The sequence below is a fragment of the Pan paniscus genome, chromosome 4, assembly GCF_029289425.2.
Source record: "Pan paniscus chromosome 4, NHGRI_mPanPan1-v2.0_pri, whole genome shotgun sequence".
Lineage (NCBI taxonomy): Eukaryota > Metazoa > Chordata > Mammalia > Primates > Hominidae > Pan > Pan paniscus.
The window spans coordinates 142,432,564-142,452,766 of NC_073253.2; the positions used below are offsets into that span (position 1 = coordinate 142,432,564).

Genomic DNA, 20,203 nt, shown 5'->3' on the forward strand with positions numbered 1-20,203 from the left:
ACCAGCCGCTGCAAAATCATGCCAAAATGTAAAGACCATCAAGACTAGGAAGAAACTGCATCAACTAACGAACAAAATAACCAGCTAACATCATAATGACAGGATCAAATTCACACATAACAATATTAACTTTAAATGTAAATGGACTAAATGCTCCAATTAAAAGACACAGACTGGCAAATTGGATAAAGAGTCAAGACCCATCAGTGTGCTATATTCAGGAAACCCATCTCACGTGCAGAGACACACATAGGCTCAAAATAAAAGGATGGAGGAAAATCTACCAAGCAAATGGAAAACAAAAAAAGGCAAGGGTTGCAATCCTAGTCTCTGATAAAACAGACTTTAAACCAACAAAGATCAAAAGAGACAAAGAAGGCCATTACATAATGGTAAAGGGATCAATTCAACAAGAAGAGCTAACTATCCTAAATATATATGCACCCAATACAGGAGCACCCAGATTCATAAAGCAAGTCCTGAGTGACCTACAAAGAGACTTAGACTCCCGCACATTAATAATGGGAGACTTTAACACCCCACTGTCAACATTAGACAGATCAACGAGACAGAAAGTCAACAAGGATACCCAGGAATTGAACTCAGCTCTGCACCAAGTGGACCTAATAGACATCTACAGAATTCTCCACCCCAAATCAACAGAATATACATTTTTTTCAGCACCACACCACAACTATTCCAAAATTGACCACACAGTTGGAAGTAAAGCTCTCCTCAGCAAATGTAAAAGAACAGAAATTATAACAAACTATCTCTCAGACCACAGTGCAATCAAACTAGAACTCAGGATTAAGAATCTCACTCAAAACCGCTCAACTGCATGGAAACTGAACAACCTGCTCCTGAATGACTACTGGGTACATAACGAAATGAAGGCAGAAATAAAGATGTTCTTTGAAACCAATGAGAACAAAGACACAACATACCAGAATCTCTGGGATGCATTCAAAGCAGTGTGTAGAGGGAAATTTATAGCACTAAATGCCCACAAGAGAAAGCAGAAAAGATCCAAAATTGACACCCTAACATCACAATTAAAAGAACTAGAAAAGCAAGAGCAAACACATTCAAAAGCTAGCAGAAGGCAAGAAATAACTAAGATCAGAGCAGAACTGAAGGAAATAGAGACACAAAAAACCCTTCAAAAAATTAATGAATCCAGGAGCTGGTTTTTTGAAAGGATCAACAAAATTGATAGACCGCTAGCAAGACTAATAAAGAAAAAAAGAGAGAAGAATCTAATAGATGCAATAAAAAATGATAAAGGGGATATCACCACCGATCCCACAGAAATACAAACTACCATCAGAGAATACTACAAACACCTCTACGCAAATAAACTAGAAAATCTAGAAGAAATGGATAAATTTCTCGACACATACACTCTCCCAAGACTAAACCAGGAAGAAGTTGAATCTCTGAATAGACCAATAACAGGATCTGAAATTGTGGCAATAATCAATAGCTTACCAACCAAAAAGAGTCCAGGACCAGATGGATTCACAGCTGAATTCTACCAGAGGTACAAGGAGGAACTGGTACCATTGCTTCTGAAACTATTCCAATCAATAGAAAAAGAGGGAATCCTCCCTAACTCATTTTATGAGGCCAGCATCATTCTGATACCAAAGCCAGGCAGAGACACAACCAAAAAAGAGAATTTTAGACCAATATCCTTGATGAACATTGATGCAAAAATCCTCAATAAAATACTGGCAAACCGAATCCAGCAGCACATCAAAAAGCTTATCCACCATGATCAAGTGGGCTTCATCCCTGGGATGCAAGGCTGGTGCAATATATGCAAATCAATAAATGTAATCCAGCATATAAACAGAGCCAAAAACAAAAACCGCATGATTATCTCAATAGATGCAGAAAAAGCCTTTGACAAAATTCAACAACCCTTCATGCTAAAAACTCTCAATAAATTAGCTATTGATGGGATGTATTTCAAAATAATAACAGCTATCTATGACAAACTCACAGCCAATATCATACTGAATGGGCAAAAACTGGAAGCATTCCCTTTGAAAACTGGCACAAGACAGGGATGCCCTCTCTCACCACTCCTATTCAACATAGTGTTGGAAGTTCTGGCCAGAGCAATTAGGCAGGAGAAGGAAATAAAGGGTATTCAATTAGGAAAAGAGGAAATCAAATTGTCCCTGTTTGCAGACGACATGATTGTATATCTAGAAAACCCCATCATCTCAGCCCAAAATCTCCTTAAGCTGATAAGCAACTTCAGCAAAGTCTCAGGATACAAAATCAATATACAAAACCACAAGCATTCTTATACACCAACAACAGACAAACAGAGAGCCAAATCATGAGTGAACTCCCATTCACAATTGCTTCAAAGAGAATAAAATACCTAGGAATCCAACTTACAAGGGATGTGAAGGACCTCTTCAAGGAGAACTACAAACCACTGCTCAAGGAAATAAAAGAGGATACAAACAAATGGAAGAACATTCCATGCTCATGGGTAGGAAGAATCAATATTGTGAAAATGGCCATACTGCCCAAGGTAATTTATAGATTCAATGCCATCCCCATCAAACTACCAATGCCTTTCTTCACAGAATTGGAAAAAACTACTTTAAAGTTCATATGGAACCAAAAAAGAGCCCGCATCGCCAAGTCAATCCTAAGCCAAAAGAACAAAGCTGGAGGCATCACACTACCTGACTTCAAACTATACTACAAGGCTACAGTAACCAAAACAGCATGGTACTGGTACCAAAACAGAGATATAGATCAATGGAACAGAACAGAGCCCTCAGAAATAACGCCACATATCTACAACTATCTGATCTTTGACAAACCTGAGAAAAACAAGCAATGGGGAAAGGATTCCCTATTTAATAAATGGTGCTGGGAAAACTGGCTAGCCATATGTAGAAAGCTGAAACTGGATCCCTTCCTTACACCTTATACAAAAATCAATTCAAGATGGATTAAAGACTTAATCGTTAGACCTAAAACCATAAAAACCCTAGAAGAAAACCTAGGCATTACCATTGAGGACATAGGCATGGGCAAGGACTTCATGTCTAAAACACCAAAAGCAATGGCAACAGAAGACAAAATTGACAAATGGGATCTAATTAAACTAAAGAGCTTCTGCACAGCAAAAGAAACTACCATCAGAGTGAGCAGGCAACCTACAAAATGGGAGAAAATTTTCGCAACCTACTCATCTGACAAAGGGCTAATATCCAGAATCTACAATGAACTCAAACAAATTTACAAGAAAAAAACAAACAACCCCATCAAAAAGTGGGTGAAGGACATGAACAGACACTTCTCAAAAGAAGACATTTATGCAGCCAAAAAACACATGAAAAAATGCTCATCATCACTGGCCATCAGAGAAATGCAAATCAAAACGACAATGAGATACCATCTCACACCAGTTAGAATGGCGATCATTACAAAGTCAGGAAACAACAGGTGCTGGAGAGGATGTGGAGAAATAGGAACACTTTTACACTGTTGGTGGGACTGTAAACTAGTTCAACCATTGTGGAAGTCAGTGTGGCGATTCCTCAGGGATCTAGAACTGGAAATACCATTTGACCCAGCCATCCCATTACTGGGTATATACCCAAAGGACTATAAATCATGCTGCTATAAAGACACATGCACACGTATATTTATTGTGGCATTATTCAAAATAGCAAAGACTTGGAACCAACCCAAATGTCCAACAATGATAGACTGGATTAAGAAAATGTGGCACATATACACCATGGAATACTATGCAGCCATAAAAAATGATGAGTTCATGTCCTTTGTAGGGACATGGATGAAATTGGAAACCATCATTCTCAGTAAACTATCGCAAGAACAAAAAACCAAACACCGCATATTCTCACTCATAGGTGGGAATTCAACAATGAGAACACATGGACACAGGAAGGGGAATATCACACTGGGGACTGTTGTGGGGTGGGGGGAGGGGGGAAGGATAGCATTGGGAGATATACCTAATGCTAGATGACGAGTTAGTGGGTGCAGTGCACCAGCATGGCACAGGTATACATATGTAACTAACCTGCACAATGTGCACATGTACCCTAAAACTTAAAGTATAATAAAAAATAAAAAAACAAAAAAAAACAAAAAAAATGCTAAATTTCTTAGCAATCAGGATACTCATGTTAAAAACATGATCAAAATGCAGTATGCACATAAAAGGGTTAAAATGGTACATACACACCTGATATTACACCTTTTTTTTTTTACCATAATGATAAAACACACACACGCTGAAAAGCAGTATCACACTCACCAGAATGGCAAAGACTAGAAGTCTGTGGGTACCAAATATTTTCAAGGACAAGAGCAGGTGCCTCATGTACCCATCATGCACTGCTAATAGGAATGTACATTAGTACAGCTGCCTTGGTACAGTACACATTTGTTTTGTTTAATGGACAATTTTGGGGGCCTTGAGGCTTTGAATATGGGTTTTTTAATCTGGAGCAAGATCTCAGATTACAGAGTAACACATGGGATTCAAATGGCTGTATTCAGAGATAAAGCAGAGGGCCAGAAAAGCATCAGTCCCCCAGGACCAAGCGTAGGCCAGGTGGTCTGGATATGTGGACAGAGGAACAGAGCAGAAAGGGTCACAACAAAGGAGGAGAGAATCGCCAAGGCTCTCTTCAGCCTGACTGTAGCACTCCATAAAAGTGTCTGCAGCCTCCCCTGGGGGTGGGAGGTAATAAGGATACTGAGTCAATTTCAAGCAATCAGCAAATCCCTTTAAACTAGATCCAGAATTTATATACCTCCATGTTGAAGAAGGAAGAGTCAGTATTCTCCAAGGTCTCACAGCCAGAAAGCTGTGCTACCAGGATTCACAGCTATGCTTCGCTTTCAGCTTCAATACTGGTCATTTTGTTTCAAAAACTAATCCTGCCTATTATTCCTCTTCTCTTTCAGAATGAATAAGAAAATTAACCATCCAATAGGCATTGAGTGGAATCTTGGTTATAAGACTGTGAAAAATAAATATAGCTCAAGACACTGTCTGTTTTAGTCTCAAGGCTCTTGACTTATGAAGTGGCTGGGCACTATTTATTTAAACATCAATATGTTTTGTTTCATGATTTCTCTCTCCCTTCCATGAAGATAGCCAGGCCCTTTGTATTTCCTTTTCCTAGGAATTTTTGCAAAGGTAAAGTAGAGGTCGCTGAGGACAGCTCTCCTCTATTCCCTCCCTCCCCATTCTCTCTTCTTCCTTCTTTCTCCCTTGAGTGAAAATTTGGGCTTTTATCGTATTAGTCTGTTCTCATGCTGCTAATAAAGACATACCCCAAACTGGGTTATTTTATTTTGTTTTTGAGACAGAGTCTTGCTTTGTCACCCAGGCTGGAGTGCAGCGGCACGATCTTGGCTCACTGTAACTTCTGCCTCCTGGTTCAGGTGATTCTCCCACCTCAGCCTCCCAAGTAGTTGGGACTACTACAGCCAGAGAAAGGCTATCATCTCTAATACATCTTTGCTGCTGTTGATCAAAGGCTTCCTGACTCGGAGACATACCTGGAGAAACAGGGGCCTAGACTCCCAACACAGGCAAGGGTCCTTCAGGCAAGAAACACAGCAGCAGGTGCTTGATCTCAGGAGACCAGACAGGCTTGGACAATGGACATCCCTCGGTACCCAGTGTGGACAGAGGCTCCCAGAACAGGCACCTTCTGGACTCTTTGGCACCTTTGTAATTGGGGTGGGGAGAGTTGGGGGGGGTGGAGCTTCAATAATGACAGATTACACTTCTCATCAATCTGGCAGGATGGGAACTTAGTCATAGTTTGATTTATGAACAACGAATGTAACATTTCTTGCACCCCCTTGTTCGTACCGTGTTAAGACTCGTGCCACCTTCTACACTAGAAGTGGTAGAATGTGAGAGTCGAAGTAATCCCTAAAACTTGCCCAGCCTCATCATTTCATTGTCAAAATCAATCTGATGCCGCAAGCGGAGTAATTCCGAAGGTCGGAGAGTCACTAAGGCAGGAACACACAGTAAGCAAGTATCCTGGCATTTTATCCAGCAATGTCTCCACGGCTCACGTTGCTGGTTGAAAAAGAATAGTGTCCTGAAAAGCTGGGGAATCTCAAGGCATTTTAAAATGAAAAACAAGGTAAAACAAAACAACGATAGAAATGAAGCTATGAAGGTGCGGCCAAGTAACGCTCAGAACTGTTGATTTCAGAATCAAACTCTGACTTAGACTGCCCCCTGGTGGATAGAAATAAAAGTGTCTCTGCTCTGCAAAGGGAGCTCGTAACAGATGAAAGAAATGCGAAAATCCTTCTGTTCAAATTCAGGTCATCCTTTAGAGGCTTTAAACCCTTTAATTAATATGACGCTATGACTGCTATCACAAGGAAATGGTAAAGTGTAGATGTTAACATGGGCTTTTAACAAAACTGCAGGTTAGGTCCCAGCTCTGGAACTCTGAAGTTACCCCCATCTCTCTGAGACTCATTTTCCCCCAATGTAAAATGGGCACAATAATAAGACGTTCCTTATAGGGTTGTTTTGAGGATTAAGGAAAAAAAATCTATGTAAGAGTCCTTAGAAAAGTGCTGGGTGTGTAAGAGCTCAATATAGAAACTCTTCTTCTCATCGTTGCCATTTATTGCCACCGTGATAACTTCGTGAAAAATACTAATATGCACATGAAGTCTTCATAATTGGGAAAATTATCAAGGAACATGATGATGTGCATTTTCCATATATTCTAGTACTTCTGTAAGAAGTTTCTGTATATTTACCTTAATGTTTTCTGCATATTTACAGAAAGTTTACAGTTATGTCACCTAACAACAGGGATATGTTTAAAGAAATGTGTCTTTAGGAGATTTCAACACTGTATGAATATCCTAGAATGTGCTTACACAAACCTAGATGGCATAGCTTACTACACACCCAGGCTATCTGATATTGCCTATTGCTCCTGGGCTTCAAACCTATAGCAGGGGTGTCCAACCATTTGGCTTCCCTGGGCCACACCAGAAAAAGAAGAATTGTCTTGGGCCACACATAAAGTACACTAACAATAGATAAAAAGCTAAAAAAAATCGCAAAAAAAAACCCTCATAACGTTTTAAGAAAGTTTATGAATTTGTGTTGGGCCACATTCAGAACTGTTCTGGGCTGCAGGCAGCCCATGGGCCACAGGTTGGACAAGCTTGTTAAACAGCATGTTACTGTATTGAATACTGTGGGCAATTGTAACACGATGGGTTTGTGTGGCTAAATATACCTAAACATAGAAAAGGTGCAGCAAAAATACAGTATTATAATCTTATGGGAACCTTCTTGTATATGGCTTATATATTTTTGTCATTGACTAAACTGTCATTATGCAGTGCATGGCTGTGTACCATTTCTATATATTTAACTTGGCTTTCTGTATATTTACCTAAATGTTCATTCTCCACTTATAAAAGCACCCTAAAAATTCTCTTACTATTGATTTTTACTTCTGTCCTTTTTTCATTCAATAAGAGTGGAATAAAAACTGAAACAGAAGCATCAACTTGTTTTAGGCCTTATTTGTAAGGAGAGAATGCCTAATTTAAAGACTATCCAGAAAACCACCACTTACGCTGCAGGATCTGTTGTATAGAGGCATTAATAAGCCTTTGCCTCCATGTCAGTTAGCTATTATTGTGTAAAAGCCAACTCACAAGTTAGTGGCTTAGAACAATAATGACTTCTTACTTGTCCTGATTCCAGAGGTTGCTGATTAATTCCTCTGGTCCATCCGTCTCGGATGGCCTTGCTTGCATAGCTGGGCCCTCCCTCCACATGGTCACTCATCCTCCAATAGGCTACTTTGGGCTTATCATATGGTGGCCAAGAATTTCCACCAGCAAGACAGGGTAGCAGGCCCCAAGCCCCAAGCACTTGATTACTACACATTTGCCAATACCCCATTAGCCAAGGCAAGTTACATGGCCAAGCCCAGGTTCACAGGATGGAGAGATGGGCCCCCATCTTGTTTGGAGGAGCAGCAAAATCATATTGCAAAGGAGCGTGCATGCAAAGCATAGGGGAAATTAGTAGCAATTTTTATTTTTGCAAACTACCACACTTTCTGAGTTTCAGGCTCTGATAAAACACGGGGGATATGAGCCAGACAATAACAACAAAAGCCTAAATAATAGCAGCTGACATCCATGGAGTGCTTTCCATGAGTCTCATGCTTCATGCCTATGTGAACCAGGCTACTACTGAAGGCCAGAGAAGATTTTTAAGAAGGAGGCTATGGCAAAATGTAGTTCACATACTTATTTTGCTGCTCAGCTCCACTCAGTTGCTGTCATGTGGGTATGAGGCTCAAGGTTGGTAGATACTCAGATTTTTCAGGAGATGGTGAAACCTGGATTGTTATATAAAATCTGCTGATATTTAAATGTTGACAACTCATTCCATTTTGTAACTTTGTGCTGGAACTAATCATCTCTTCTGAGGGGGCAGAGGAAGACCAGTTTAGATCCTTTTGCTTGCTCATGCTGGGACGAAGTGATTTGCATCAGTATGAACACAGGAGTACTATTTTCCTTTGAAAATGCATGATGTATGAAGTGGGAGGAACCCCAGAGCAACAGCAGCACTTGCCAGGAAAAGATGCCCCAAGACTGAATGGGGCTTTTACAGTTGAGGCTTCCGGGGCATTTGCTAGAGGAGACAACACAGCACAATGCTTACGTGTGTGGGTTTTACAGTCAGATGGACCAACTCTGCTGATGATATTCCTCTCTTCTACTTAACTTTTAAATCTCTTTCTAGAACTCAAAAGCACAACATATGGAGCCAGACTGCCCAGGTTTGAATCCCAGCTTTGCCACTTACCAGCTATTTAAATTTGCTATTATCAAGGTCTTGTCTATGTTCAAAGAGCACTTTGTATATAAAGATACAAAGTACTTCTCCCTGGGTAATTTTAGTTGCCTGCATCTCTGCTTTCCTCACTCAGCATACCATAATTACCTAATAATCATATGAATAATACAGAAAATATTCATAGAGCTTTTCACTTAAACTTTACCTTATGGGTTGAGCAATTTACATACATTGTCATTCAATCCTCACAACTCTAGGAGAGCAGCATTCTTTTTATTCCCATTTTATAGATGGAGAAACAGAGAATTAAGTAACTTGTACCCAATTTACACAGTTAATGAATCAGTAATGTTGTCATTTCAATTCCAACAGATCAGCTGAAGATGTTACCCAAATTGGAATCCGCAGGTTCTTGGGATGTCCAGGGACATACTTTTGAGGTCTGCAAGTTCTCTAAACATTTTTAAAATTTTTAAATTCATTTCAATATCCTAAAACACTACCAGCACTTGTTGAATATTTGAATGGCCACTTCAGTCCCCGAGTTCATATGAACTGTAAGTCTAAGAAACATATACTAGATTTATGTTTTTGCCTATAATAAGCAACATTAGCAGAAAAATGAACTAGCTATGAGATTTTTTTTTTCCATTTAAAAGATTCAGCACATTCCTCAACTGTGAGAACACGGCATTATACTACAGTGCTCCTCAAAGGTAGGGAGTATAATGGAACCACTTAAAGTTTGGTTCTAAAATTTGATTTTTATTAACTATGTGACCTTGGGCAAGTCAATTCACTTCTCTAAGACTCCGTTTCTTAGTAGATTAAATAGGAGAATAGGGTTGCCATGAGAACAAAATGAGATGATATCAGAAGCACTTGGCAAAATACTTGGCACAATAGAACTGACAAGAGCTGATAATACGAACAATAGAACACATAAAGACAATTCTTGCCCAGTGAGTACTTGGATTCATTTGTAGATTTTGACACCATTTGCTTGGCTGTGATTCTGAATTAAGAACTTCACAGTTGAAGGGAGTGTATTTACCTCTTACACAACAGTGGGTGTCCTTCCTGAGATGACAGGTGAAATCATCCATGGTTTATACACAGCCATCTAATTTCTTAGAGCATCCTTTTATTTTAAAGAGTAACTTTTAAAAATCTGGGATAGCTTCCAATCAGGCAATTAAATTTGTTTCCCAGAATTAGTGTCTTATTTCCAATCAAATGCATTTTTTTTTTTACCCATCTTCTTGTCACATGTCTTTGTGGTTAGAATATAGGAAATTTACTACAAATATAGCCTTATTTCATCAGGGAATAAGCATACCACTGACCCACGGTTTGGCAAATCACTTGAAATAATTTCACAGGAAGAAAAGTGTAATATTTATTAAAATTAATATGGTTCTCAAACACCATGAATAATCCATTGAGAGTTGATGACATTTTACATAATTGTGGAATAATATAAATCACTATGCTATAAGACAATGTCTTAAGTGAAAGAAACCTGGCCACTTACAGCCAGTGCTGTACAACAAAAAGACAATGCATTTCAAAGCCTCAGATTTGGATCCCAGCTTGACTGTTAGTAGAGTGAACATAAAAATGTTTCTTTACCTTCTTTTCTCTTGACAGGCTCTACTTCCCACTGGTGAAGTGTCACCATTTGATAGTCTTAACCAGAAAGTGACTGAGACTGATGTCTCAATGGATAGAGATTACCGTAATCAAAGTTTGAGGGAAAAACACAGGCCACAGGAGCATCTGTGACTTGTGCTTTTCCGAATAGGGTTTCAGGAGCTTCAGTATTTAAAGGAGAAAGAGCAAGCAGAAGGGAAAAAAAGAGAGGGAAGGGAAGGGAAGCAGTGAGGCAAATGCTTACATTCTTGTGAGGCTCTGATTAGCCTCAGTAAATCTGCACAAGGGGAGTAGAGGAAAAAGTCAATTATGCATCCATCTCAGGGTAGGCAGAAGGATGATTTCTCTTCTCATCCTTGTCCTGTACCTGTGAAGATAAGCTGGTAATGGGCAATTTCAGGGTGAGATTCAACAGAACTTGGTTTTAGGGATAGTTTATAGATAGAATATGTATCCTGAAAGATTTAGGGACCATAAGGAATTTCCTTGTGAGTAATTTGTGAGGAAGGCCATCTGGAGAGATATGTGGCCTTCCCTAGTTGAGGGAACCTGGCTTATGGATGAGGCTATGACACAGGGTTGTGAAATTACAGCTCTCTTTTGGGGAAGGAAAGAAATAAGGGCAACGTTGTGTGACTCAGTCCCCAGTTTAACATTTCCTTTGGCATAGTGATTTTGGGGTTTCAAAAATTCCATTTTCTTTCACAATAGCATACATTTTAGCAATTTCTACTCCTTTTCTTTCTGTCTCTCCAGCAGGGGATACTCTGACCCAAAAAGCTATTATAACCATTTCAGAGTGCTTGGCATTGTACCCTTCATTCATTCATTCCTTCCTTCATTCGGCAAATAATTATTGCATGAGTACTACTGGCCGTGTACTCTCACAGCTGCTGGGGACTCAGTGGTGAGAAAGGAGGACAAGTTGCCTGTTCTCAAGGAGTTTATCTTTCATTGGAGAAGTTAGACAATAAATTCAGAAACAAATAGTTAAACAAAATAGTTTGGACTGAGTGCTAAAAATGGTGCCATTATGGCAATAAACCAATTTTATAGCGAAAGGGGCCTGTGCTAGAGGGCTACGCTAATCAGGATGGCCATGGAAATTCTTTGTACTAGGAGAGTTGGCTGCTGAGGAAGAAGCTGTGCGAGGGTCAGAGGGAGGAGATGCTAGGCAGAGGGAACTGCAAATGCACACGCTGTGAAGTATGAAGGCTCTGGGCAGACAAGAGTCAGTAATCAGCCCAGTGTGGCTGAAGCACATTAAGCATAGAGCAGCAGACAAAGGGCAACCTCACTGAGCCAGATCCCATCCAACCTAGTAAACCATGGTAAACACCTTGGATTGCTTTCCAAGCAAGGTGGGAAATCATTGAAGGATTCTAATCAGGGGACTGATATAATCTGGTTTTTATTTTTAAGAGTGATCTGGTTATTATATGGGGAATACATTGTAAAGAATCAAGAGAGGATGTCTTAGTCCATGCCCACTGCTATAAATGACCATAGACTGGGTAATTTATAAATAGTAGAAGTTTGCTTTTCACAGTTCTGCATGTTTGGAAGTCCAAGATCAAGGTGCCAGAAGGTTTGGTGTCTGGTAAGGGCCTGGTCTCTACTTTCAAGATAGTGCCTTGAACCCTGCTTCCTCCAGACAAGATGAACACTATGTCCTCACATGGCAGAAAGGACAGAAGGGCAAAAAAGAGAGCAAACAGTTCCCTTGCACCTCTTCTTTTTTTATACTTCAAGTTCTAGGGTACATGTGCACAACGTGCAGGTTTGTTACATATGTATACATGAGCCATGGTGGTGTGCTGCACCCATGAGCTCATCATTTACATTAGGTATATCTCCTAATGTTATCCCTCCCCCCTCCCCCCACCCCACAACAGGCCCCGGTGTGTGATGTTCCCCTTCCTGTGTCCAAGTGTTCTCATTGTTCAATTCCCACCTATGAGTGAGAACATGCGGTGTTTGGTTTTTTGTCCTTGCGATAGTTTGCTGAGAATGATGGTTTCCAGCTTCATCCATGTCCCTACAAAGGACATGAACTCATCATTTTTTATGACTGCATAGGATTCCATAGTGTATATGTGCCACATTTTCTTAATCCAGTCTATCATTGATGGACATTTGGGTTGGTTCCAAGTCTTTGCTATTGCCCCTGCACCTCTTTTATAAAAGCATTAATCTTACTCATAAAGGTAGGGCTCTTATGGCATGATCACCGCCCAAAGAGCCTCACCTCTTAACACCACCAGCCATGAGAATTAAGTTGCAATATGAATTTTAGCAGGGACACAAATATGGAAACCACAGCAAAGAGACCAGTTAGGAGACAACTGTACTTCAGGTAACAGATCATGATGGCTTAGACCGAGGTTACATCAGAGAAGAGAGAGGGAATGGAATTTTAAAAAAAGGGGGTGGATTCGGTGCACATTTTAGATACTGAATGGACAGAGCCAGTAGGCTATATTGTCTCTTCAATGTCTTTAGTGCCCCTGTGTTTTAAATGGAAATTGTGATTAGAATGCTCTGTTGTCCTCACCTAATTTGTAGAGACCCAGAAAAGTAAGAGTAAATTATTTGATTCTCTTGGGACAGAAGGTTAAAATCTACATTATCCAACTGATATATACTTTTTTCCAGAGTTCTCAAACTTGCTCCTGATCTCTAGAAACTTAAACAAAACACATCCTTAAGAAGATAAAACTGAATGGACATAGTGACCACAAAGGTTTTCACTATCAAGAAAAAAAAAGGGGAGAGGAAGCTATAAACTAAAGAAGCAGTTGTATTTGTCCAGGTTTTGGCCTGCGGAATTTTTCAGACCATGTCTTTTGGGGCAATCATATTGGTAGGAATTGCCTTCTGTTTACTCAACTCAGAAAGATTCCAGCTTCCACGATATTTTGAATAAAAGTGTATGCCCCTGTGTGCTTCTATGTGCCACTGTGTGTGTGTGTTAACAAGGCAGATATTGATGAAGTATTTGAAGCCTCAACTGGACTGTTGAGGAGGGAAGAAATTGTGTTGAGGGGGGCTAATAAGTGTTATATAAAAGTTGCTACTTACATAGCATGTTCTTACAAATTTTCTCAGTAGAGCCTCAAAACTATCCCATAAGATAATCTTCCACACCACTTCCCATTAAGGGATAAATAAAAATCAAAACATTTTGCAGAATGCTGAAGTAAACTGAGAGAGATTTGAGAGTATCTAAATGGGCTTGGGAAATTTTTATTACATTTTATTGTAGCATTAGAAAAATAAGATACAAAGTATTAGTGACTGCTGTAAACTTTTAATTTGTGTAACCTCCAAATAGTAACTTGATGCAATTCATATTAAAGAGTTTTTGATTAAAGAGCTCTTCAAATAGGATTAGACAACTTCCCTGTAACACCTATTTGCTCAAGTATGTGATAAAAAATGTTGAAACAAAATTTTTTACCAGTCAAAGATTTGTAAAAATCGCCTACCTGTGAAGCTCTAATAGCTCCTCTCAGACTCCTCCCTAACTCATTTTATGAGGCCAGCATCATCCTGATATTGAAACCTGGCAGAGACACAAGGGAAAAAGAAAATTTCAGGACAATATTCCTGATGAATATTGATGAGAAAATCCTCAATAAAATACTGGCAAACTCAATCCACCAGCATATCAAAAACGGTATCCACCACGATCAAGTCAGCTTCATCCCTGGGATGCAAGGCTGGTTCAACATATGCAAATCAATAAATATAATCCATCACATAAACAGAACCAATGACAAAAACCACATGATTATCTCAATAGATGCAGAAAAGGCCTTCAATAAAATTCAACACCCCTTCATGCTAAAAGCTCTCAATAAACTAGGTATTGATGGAACATATCTCAAAATAATAAGAGCTATTTATGACAAACCCACAACCAATATCATACTGAATGGGCAAAAGCTGGAAGCATTCCCCTCGAAAATCAGAACAAAACAAATCACCACTCCTACTCAACATAGTATTGGAAGTTCTGGCCAGGGCAATCAGGCAAGAGAAGGAAATAAAGTGTGTTTGAATAGAAAGAGAGAAAGTCAAATTGTCTCTGTTTGCAGATGACATGATTGTATATTTTGAAATCCCATCGTTTTAGCCCCAAATCTCCTTAAGCTGATAAGCAACTTCAGCAAAGTCTCAGGATACAAAATCAATGTGCAAAAATCACGAGCATTCCTATACACAAATAATAGACACACAGAGAGTCAAATCATGAGTAAACTCCCATTCACAATTGCTACAAAGAGAATAAAATACCTAGGAATCCAACTTACAAGGGATGTGAAGGACCTCTTCAAGCAGAACTACAAACCACCGCTCAAGGAAATAAGAGAGGACACAAACAAATGAAAAAACATTCCATGATCATGGATAGGAAGAATCAATGTCATGAAAATGGCCATACTGCCCAAAGTAATTTATAGATTAAATGCTATCCCCATCAAGCTACCACTGACTTTCTTCACAGAGTTAGAATAAACTACTCTACATTTCATATGGAACTAAAAATGAACCCGTATAGCCAAGACAATCCTAAGCAAAAAGAACAAAGTTGGAGGCATCATGCTACCTGACTTCACACTATATTATAAGGGCTATAGCTACCAAAACAGCATGATACTGGTACCAAAACAGATATATAGACCAACGGAACAGAATAGAGGCCTCAGAAATAATGTCACACATCTAGATCTTTGACAAACCTGATAAAAACAAGCAACGGGGAAAGGATTCACTATTTATTCAATGGTTCCGGGAAAACTGGCTAGACATATGCAGAAAACTGAAACTGGACCCCTTCTTACACCTTATACAAAAATTAACTCAAGTGCATTAAGTACTTAAACATAAGACCTAAAACCATAAAAACCCTAGAAGAAAAACTAGGCAATACTATTCAGGACATAGGCATGGGCAAAGACTTCATGACCAAAACACCAAAAGCAATGGCAACAAAAGCCAAAATTGACAAATGGGATCTCATTAAACTAAAGAGCTTCTGCACAGCAAAAGAAACTATCATCAGAGTTAACAGGCAACCTACAGAATGGGAGAAATTTTTTGCATTCTATCTATCTAACAAAGGATTAATATCCAGAATCTACAAAGAACTTAAACAAATTTACAAGAAAAAAACCAACAACTCCATCAAGAAGTGGGTGAAGGATATGAACAGACATTTCTCAAAACAAGACATTTATGCAGCCAACAAACATATGAAAAAAAGCTCATCATCACTGGTCAGTAGAGAAATGCAGAGCAAAACCACCTTTTTTGATGAGATAAGCTTCATGGGAGGAGAATTAGAAAATCCAGCAGCATGGATCTTGAATGGTCTTCAGGGATTCAAATTTATAAGGTCATACTTTCAGCTTTGAAGATTGATAACTTAGAAAGGCAAAAAGATTATGCAAAAGAGTTTCCTCATTCCCTTTTCAAATGCACCCATTGATCCTGCAATCATGGAGTAGGAATTTGTTACACTTTAGCTATTGGTTTCATCAACTGAGGCAGTGGATAAAAGTTTGTCCCTATTCCGAAATCAGATGTCTGTAAGCTTTCTATGGTAGTCACTGTTGTGCCTCCTGTCTTGGTTCAAACCTCTATAGCAAATTACCATAGGCTGAGTGGCTTCTTTTTTTTTTTTTTTTTTGAGGAGTCTTGCTCTTTCGCCCAGGCCGGACTGCAGTGGTGCTATCTCAGCTCACTGCAAGCTCCGCCTCCCGGGTTCAAGTGAGTCTCCTGCCTCAGCCTCCCGAGTAGCTGGGACTACGGGCGCCCGCCACTGCGCCTGGCTAATTTTTTTGTATTTTTAGTAGAGACGGGGTTTCACCGTGTTAGCCAGGGTGGTCTCAATCTCCTGACCTCGTGATCTGCCCGCCTCGGCCTCCCAAAGTGCTGGGATTACAGGCGACTGAGTGGCTTTTAAACAACAGAAATTTATTTCTCACAGTTCTGGCGGGTGGGAATCTGAGATCTGGGTACCAGCATGGTCAGGTTCTTGTAGGGCTCTCTTTCAGGACAGCTGCCTTCCAGATGTATCCTCACAGGGTGCAAAGAGAGCTGAGAGGGAGTGCTGACTTGCATCCTCTTCTTATAAGGACACTAAGCCCATCAGGGGCTCTACCCTCATGACCTAATTACTTCCCAAAGGCCTCACCTTCCAATTCCATCATATTAGGGGTTAGGATTTCAACATACGAATTTGTGTGGAGAACACACACATTCAGTCCACAACAGTTATTATGTTGGTGCAAAAGTAATTGTGGTTTTTGCTGTTGAAAGTAAAGGCAAAAACTGCAATTACTTTGGCACCAACCTAATAATAAAAAGAACCTTTTCCTCTTCAGCTGATAGCCATGCAGTCAGACTGTCGTGGCAGTAGCCTGATAGCTGCCCCGACATTTGGCTCTTATATAAGGGGGAGGTGGGAGTTCCCGTGCTTGCTGCTGGGCAGCTGAGGGAGCAGAATTGAGGTGTGGACTCCAGGTGGGTCTGATGGTGTCATGGGCAAGGAGACCTATGCCCTCTCAATAGCAGTACACACTTGATACCCTGAAACTGCAAGGAGAATGCCTAAGAGTGGCCTCTGTGGGCTCCCCCTGACCATAATCAATGCTATTGCTCAGAAGCAACTATCCTTTCTCTGTTATCAACCATTCAGGAGCCTCTCTCCATCTGAATCTGCCTTCATAGAGTTATGCACGACCCTGAACCATCCCACGATGTGGTAAACCTGCAGATACGGAGTGGGATTAGGAGGGAACCAGAGGAGTCCTGTGTTTTGGGAATGTTCTGAAGGAGTTGCTTGCTTATATTCAGCCTGCACACACCAGTATAGCTATAATGATGGTTAATAATTACTGACTACTCTGTTTAATCAATGCCCAGGTCAGAGAGTTGTTAAATATTTTCAGCATTGCCTCTGATAATATGTACTCAGAATGATGTGGGAGCTGTGAGATACTCACAAGTATTTCCCCTGCCCAAACAGTGCTTTTGTTACTCTTATGTATTATGAAGAAAGTGCGTCGTTTTGGGACCATGTACCTATTTGCAAATTTCCATGGCTTGTTATCTATAATTCTCATGATAGTCATGCAGGGCAGCTGCTAGAACTATCAGCATTTTATAGGCATTGAAACAGAGAAATTAAACTTGCCCAAATGCGTAGAGAGAATAAGTATGGAAGACACTGAAATGCCCACTTCATCAGTGTAGCTCTGGTCAAGAGGTAGAGAATAAATCTGATACTTTTTTGTTAAAAGGGGAAAAGGCATAAGTTAATATTTATAGTTTACCCGAGAGAAAGACAATGTACACTGTGCATTTCAGTAACCCCATTCTCTGCTCAGAATAACTGTAGAGCAGAGCACATTAATGTATTCATTCTTTCAATAAATATTTATTATTAAGTACCTTCTGTGTTCAAAGTATTGTGCGAGACGCTGATGATAGAAGATTTAGACTATGCTGTTCAGGAATGGTCTAGAGGGAGAATTTAATTACTAGGGATTCTAATAGCCTGAAGCAACATGTAACGGCAGTTGACCCCCTTGTCTGTCCTCAGGTGGATCAAGCTGAAGACTATTCTGCAGGCTCCACAGAGGAATGTGGCTCCACGGGGTGACAAGGTCAATAATCCACTCTCCTATTATCTTTCCCTTTTTCTCTGTTTCAGTCTTCTCGGTCTTCCACCCCCCATTCCTAATCCCTGGAATCACTTTTCAAAATAGGCTGCCTGCAAAAGGGCCCTTGTTTCATGCTCTCTTCTTCAGAGGAACACAGCCTAAACAGCTGGTACAAGAAATGGATGTAAATATCAGATTCTCAGGGTGGGATTCTAGACCTGGATCACTCACTGGTCAGACAGCAATCAGGATCCCTTGGCCAGTGGTCAGTAGATGAAGATAATCCCTGGCAGTGGATGCTTCCCAATCACCAAGATGCTCAGCAATGGTGGACTGGGATAACATGGAAGTGGAAGGCAAAGCATTGGCTCATGTGGTAGTAGGTTAGGTAAATGATACAGGGACAATGGTAGTTATAAGAATTGTGAAGTTAACTACTTTTTACCAAAGGCTTTAGAAGCTTTGGGAAAAAAATTTAACAGTCTCAGGCTAATTAACTATCAACTCAAGATGCACTGTGAAAGTCATTTGGGCTCCATGGAACCATTTCATAGTCTTAATCTCCTATAACCATGGGGAAACCATGCTGAAAACCAGCCCTGATATTTAATAATAAGAGCAGCAGAGCAACAAAGGAGCATGTATGAATGACACCCTGTATGGTTTGACAGCTGTCTTCCAAAATGCCACATGTTCATTGAATAAAGGCCACCATACACTACTGTGTCCCCAAGCAACTAGAATACATGAGTTGAGATCCAAGGATGAAAATAGGATTAAGTATTCTTACCAAAACTGCTAGAGACCTACTTGAATAATTTGTTTTCTGTCCCTATGAATTTAGAATTTTTTGGATTAGAAATTCAGGTTCCTGTTATTGGAACTTTAACAACACTATTCAGCAAAAGTTACTTTGAACTTTAAGCTATGACAACCATCTGGTTATTTAGGACTTCTCACACCAGTGGGCAAGGAAGCAGTAAAGTTACTATATTTGCAGGAGTTATTGATCCTGCTTACCTTGAGGAGCTGGAAGTTGGAAATCGTAATCTCTGGCTCAGGAATCTCTTGGTACTCTCAGGTGCAGTGGTAATTGTAAATGAGAAGCTGCAGTAAGCACAGTCCAACAAGTGCTCAGACACTCTGGTTATGAAGGCTTGGATAACTCAACCACCTGACTGAGAATGAGGGAAACCTAGAATGGGTGGTGAAGGAAGGAGATGATAAATGTCAGCTATATCCTAAGGATAAAATGCAACATGTTCTACATGCCAGTTACGTAGAGGATGTATATACATATAACATAGAAACATATCCATGTACACATGTACATGTACCTATGTATCAGAATGTTAATAGTGACTAATACTCAGTATTATGATTATAGGCGATTTTAGCTTTTTAAGTATTTTGGTTTTTGTTTTGTTTTTAATTGACACATAATAATTATACATATTTACGGGGTACAGTGTGATGTTTTGATACATATATACATTGTGTAATAATCAAATCAGAGCATTTAGAATATTCATCACTAATATGGTCATCATTTTTTGTGGTGAAAAAATTTGAAATATTTCTCTTATTTTGAAATATACAATATTGTTAACCATAGTCACCCTGCTGTACAATATAATACCAGATCTTATTTCTCTGATCAATGGGTAACTTTGTACCTGTTGACCAGTCTCTCCTTATCCCTCCCCACTATCCTTCTCAGCCTTTGATAACTAATATTCTACTCTCTACTTCTAGGAGATTCTTTAGATTCCACATATGAATGAGATCAGGCATATTTTTTTCTATGTCTGGCTTATTTCACTTAACATAATGTCCTTTAGGTTCATTCATATTGTTGTAAATGACAACATTTCATTCTTTTAATGGCTCAATAGTATTCCATTGTGCATATGACTTTAGTTTGGGCAAGGATTTTTTGGATAAGATCCCAAAAGCACAGGCAGCAAAAGCAAAAATAGACAAA

The 20,203-nt window shown here is 39.7% G+C and overlaps 1 long non-coding RNA gene across 1 annotated transcript in view; it reads right to left on the bottom strand.

Annotated features, from left to right (window-relative positions):
• The window catches only part of LOC130541549 (uncharacterized), a 66,749-nt gene that overhangs the window by 11,635 nt on the left and 34,911 nt on the right, over positions 1-20,203 (bottom strand). Inside the window, exon 2 of the long non-coding RNA XR_010112233.1 lies at positions 19,240-19,414. This is a non-coding gene — a long non-coding RNA (uncharacterized LOC130541549). The remainder of the gene's footprint in view (positions 1-19,239; positions 19,415-20,203) is intronic.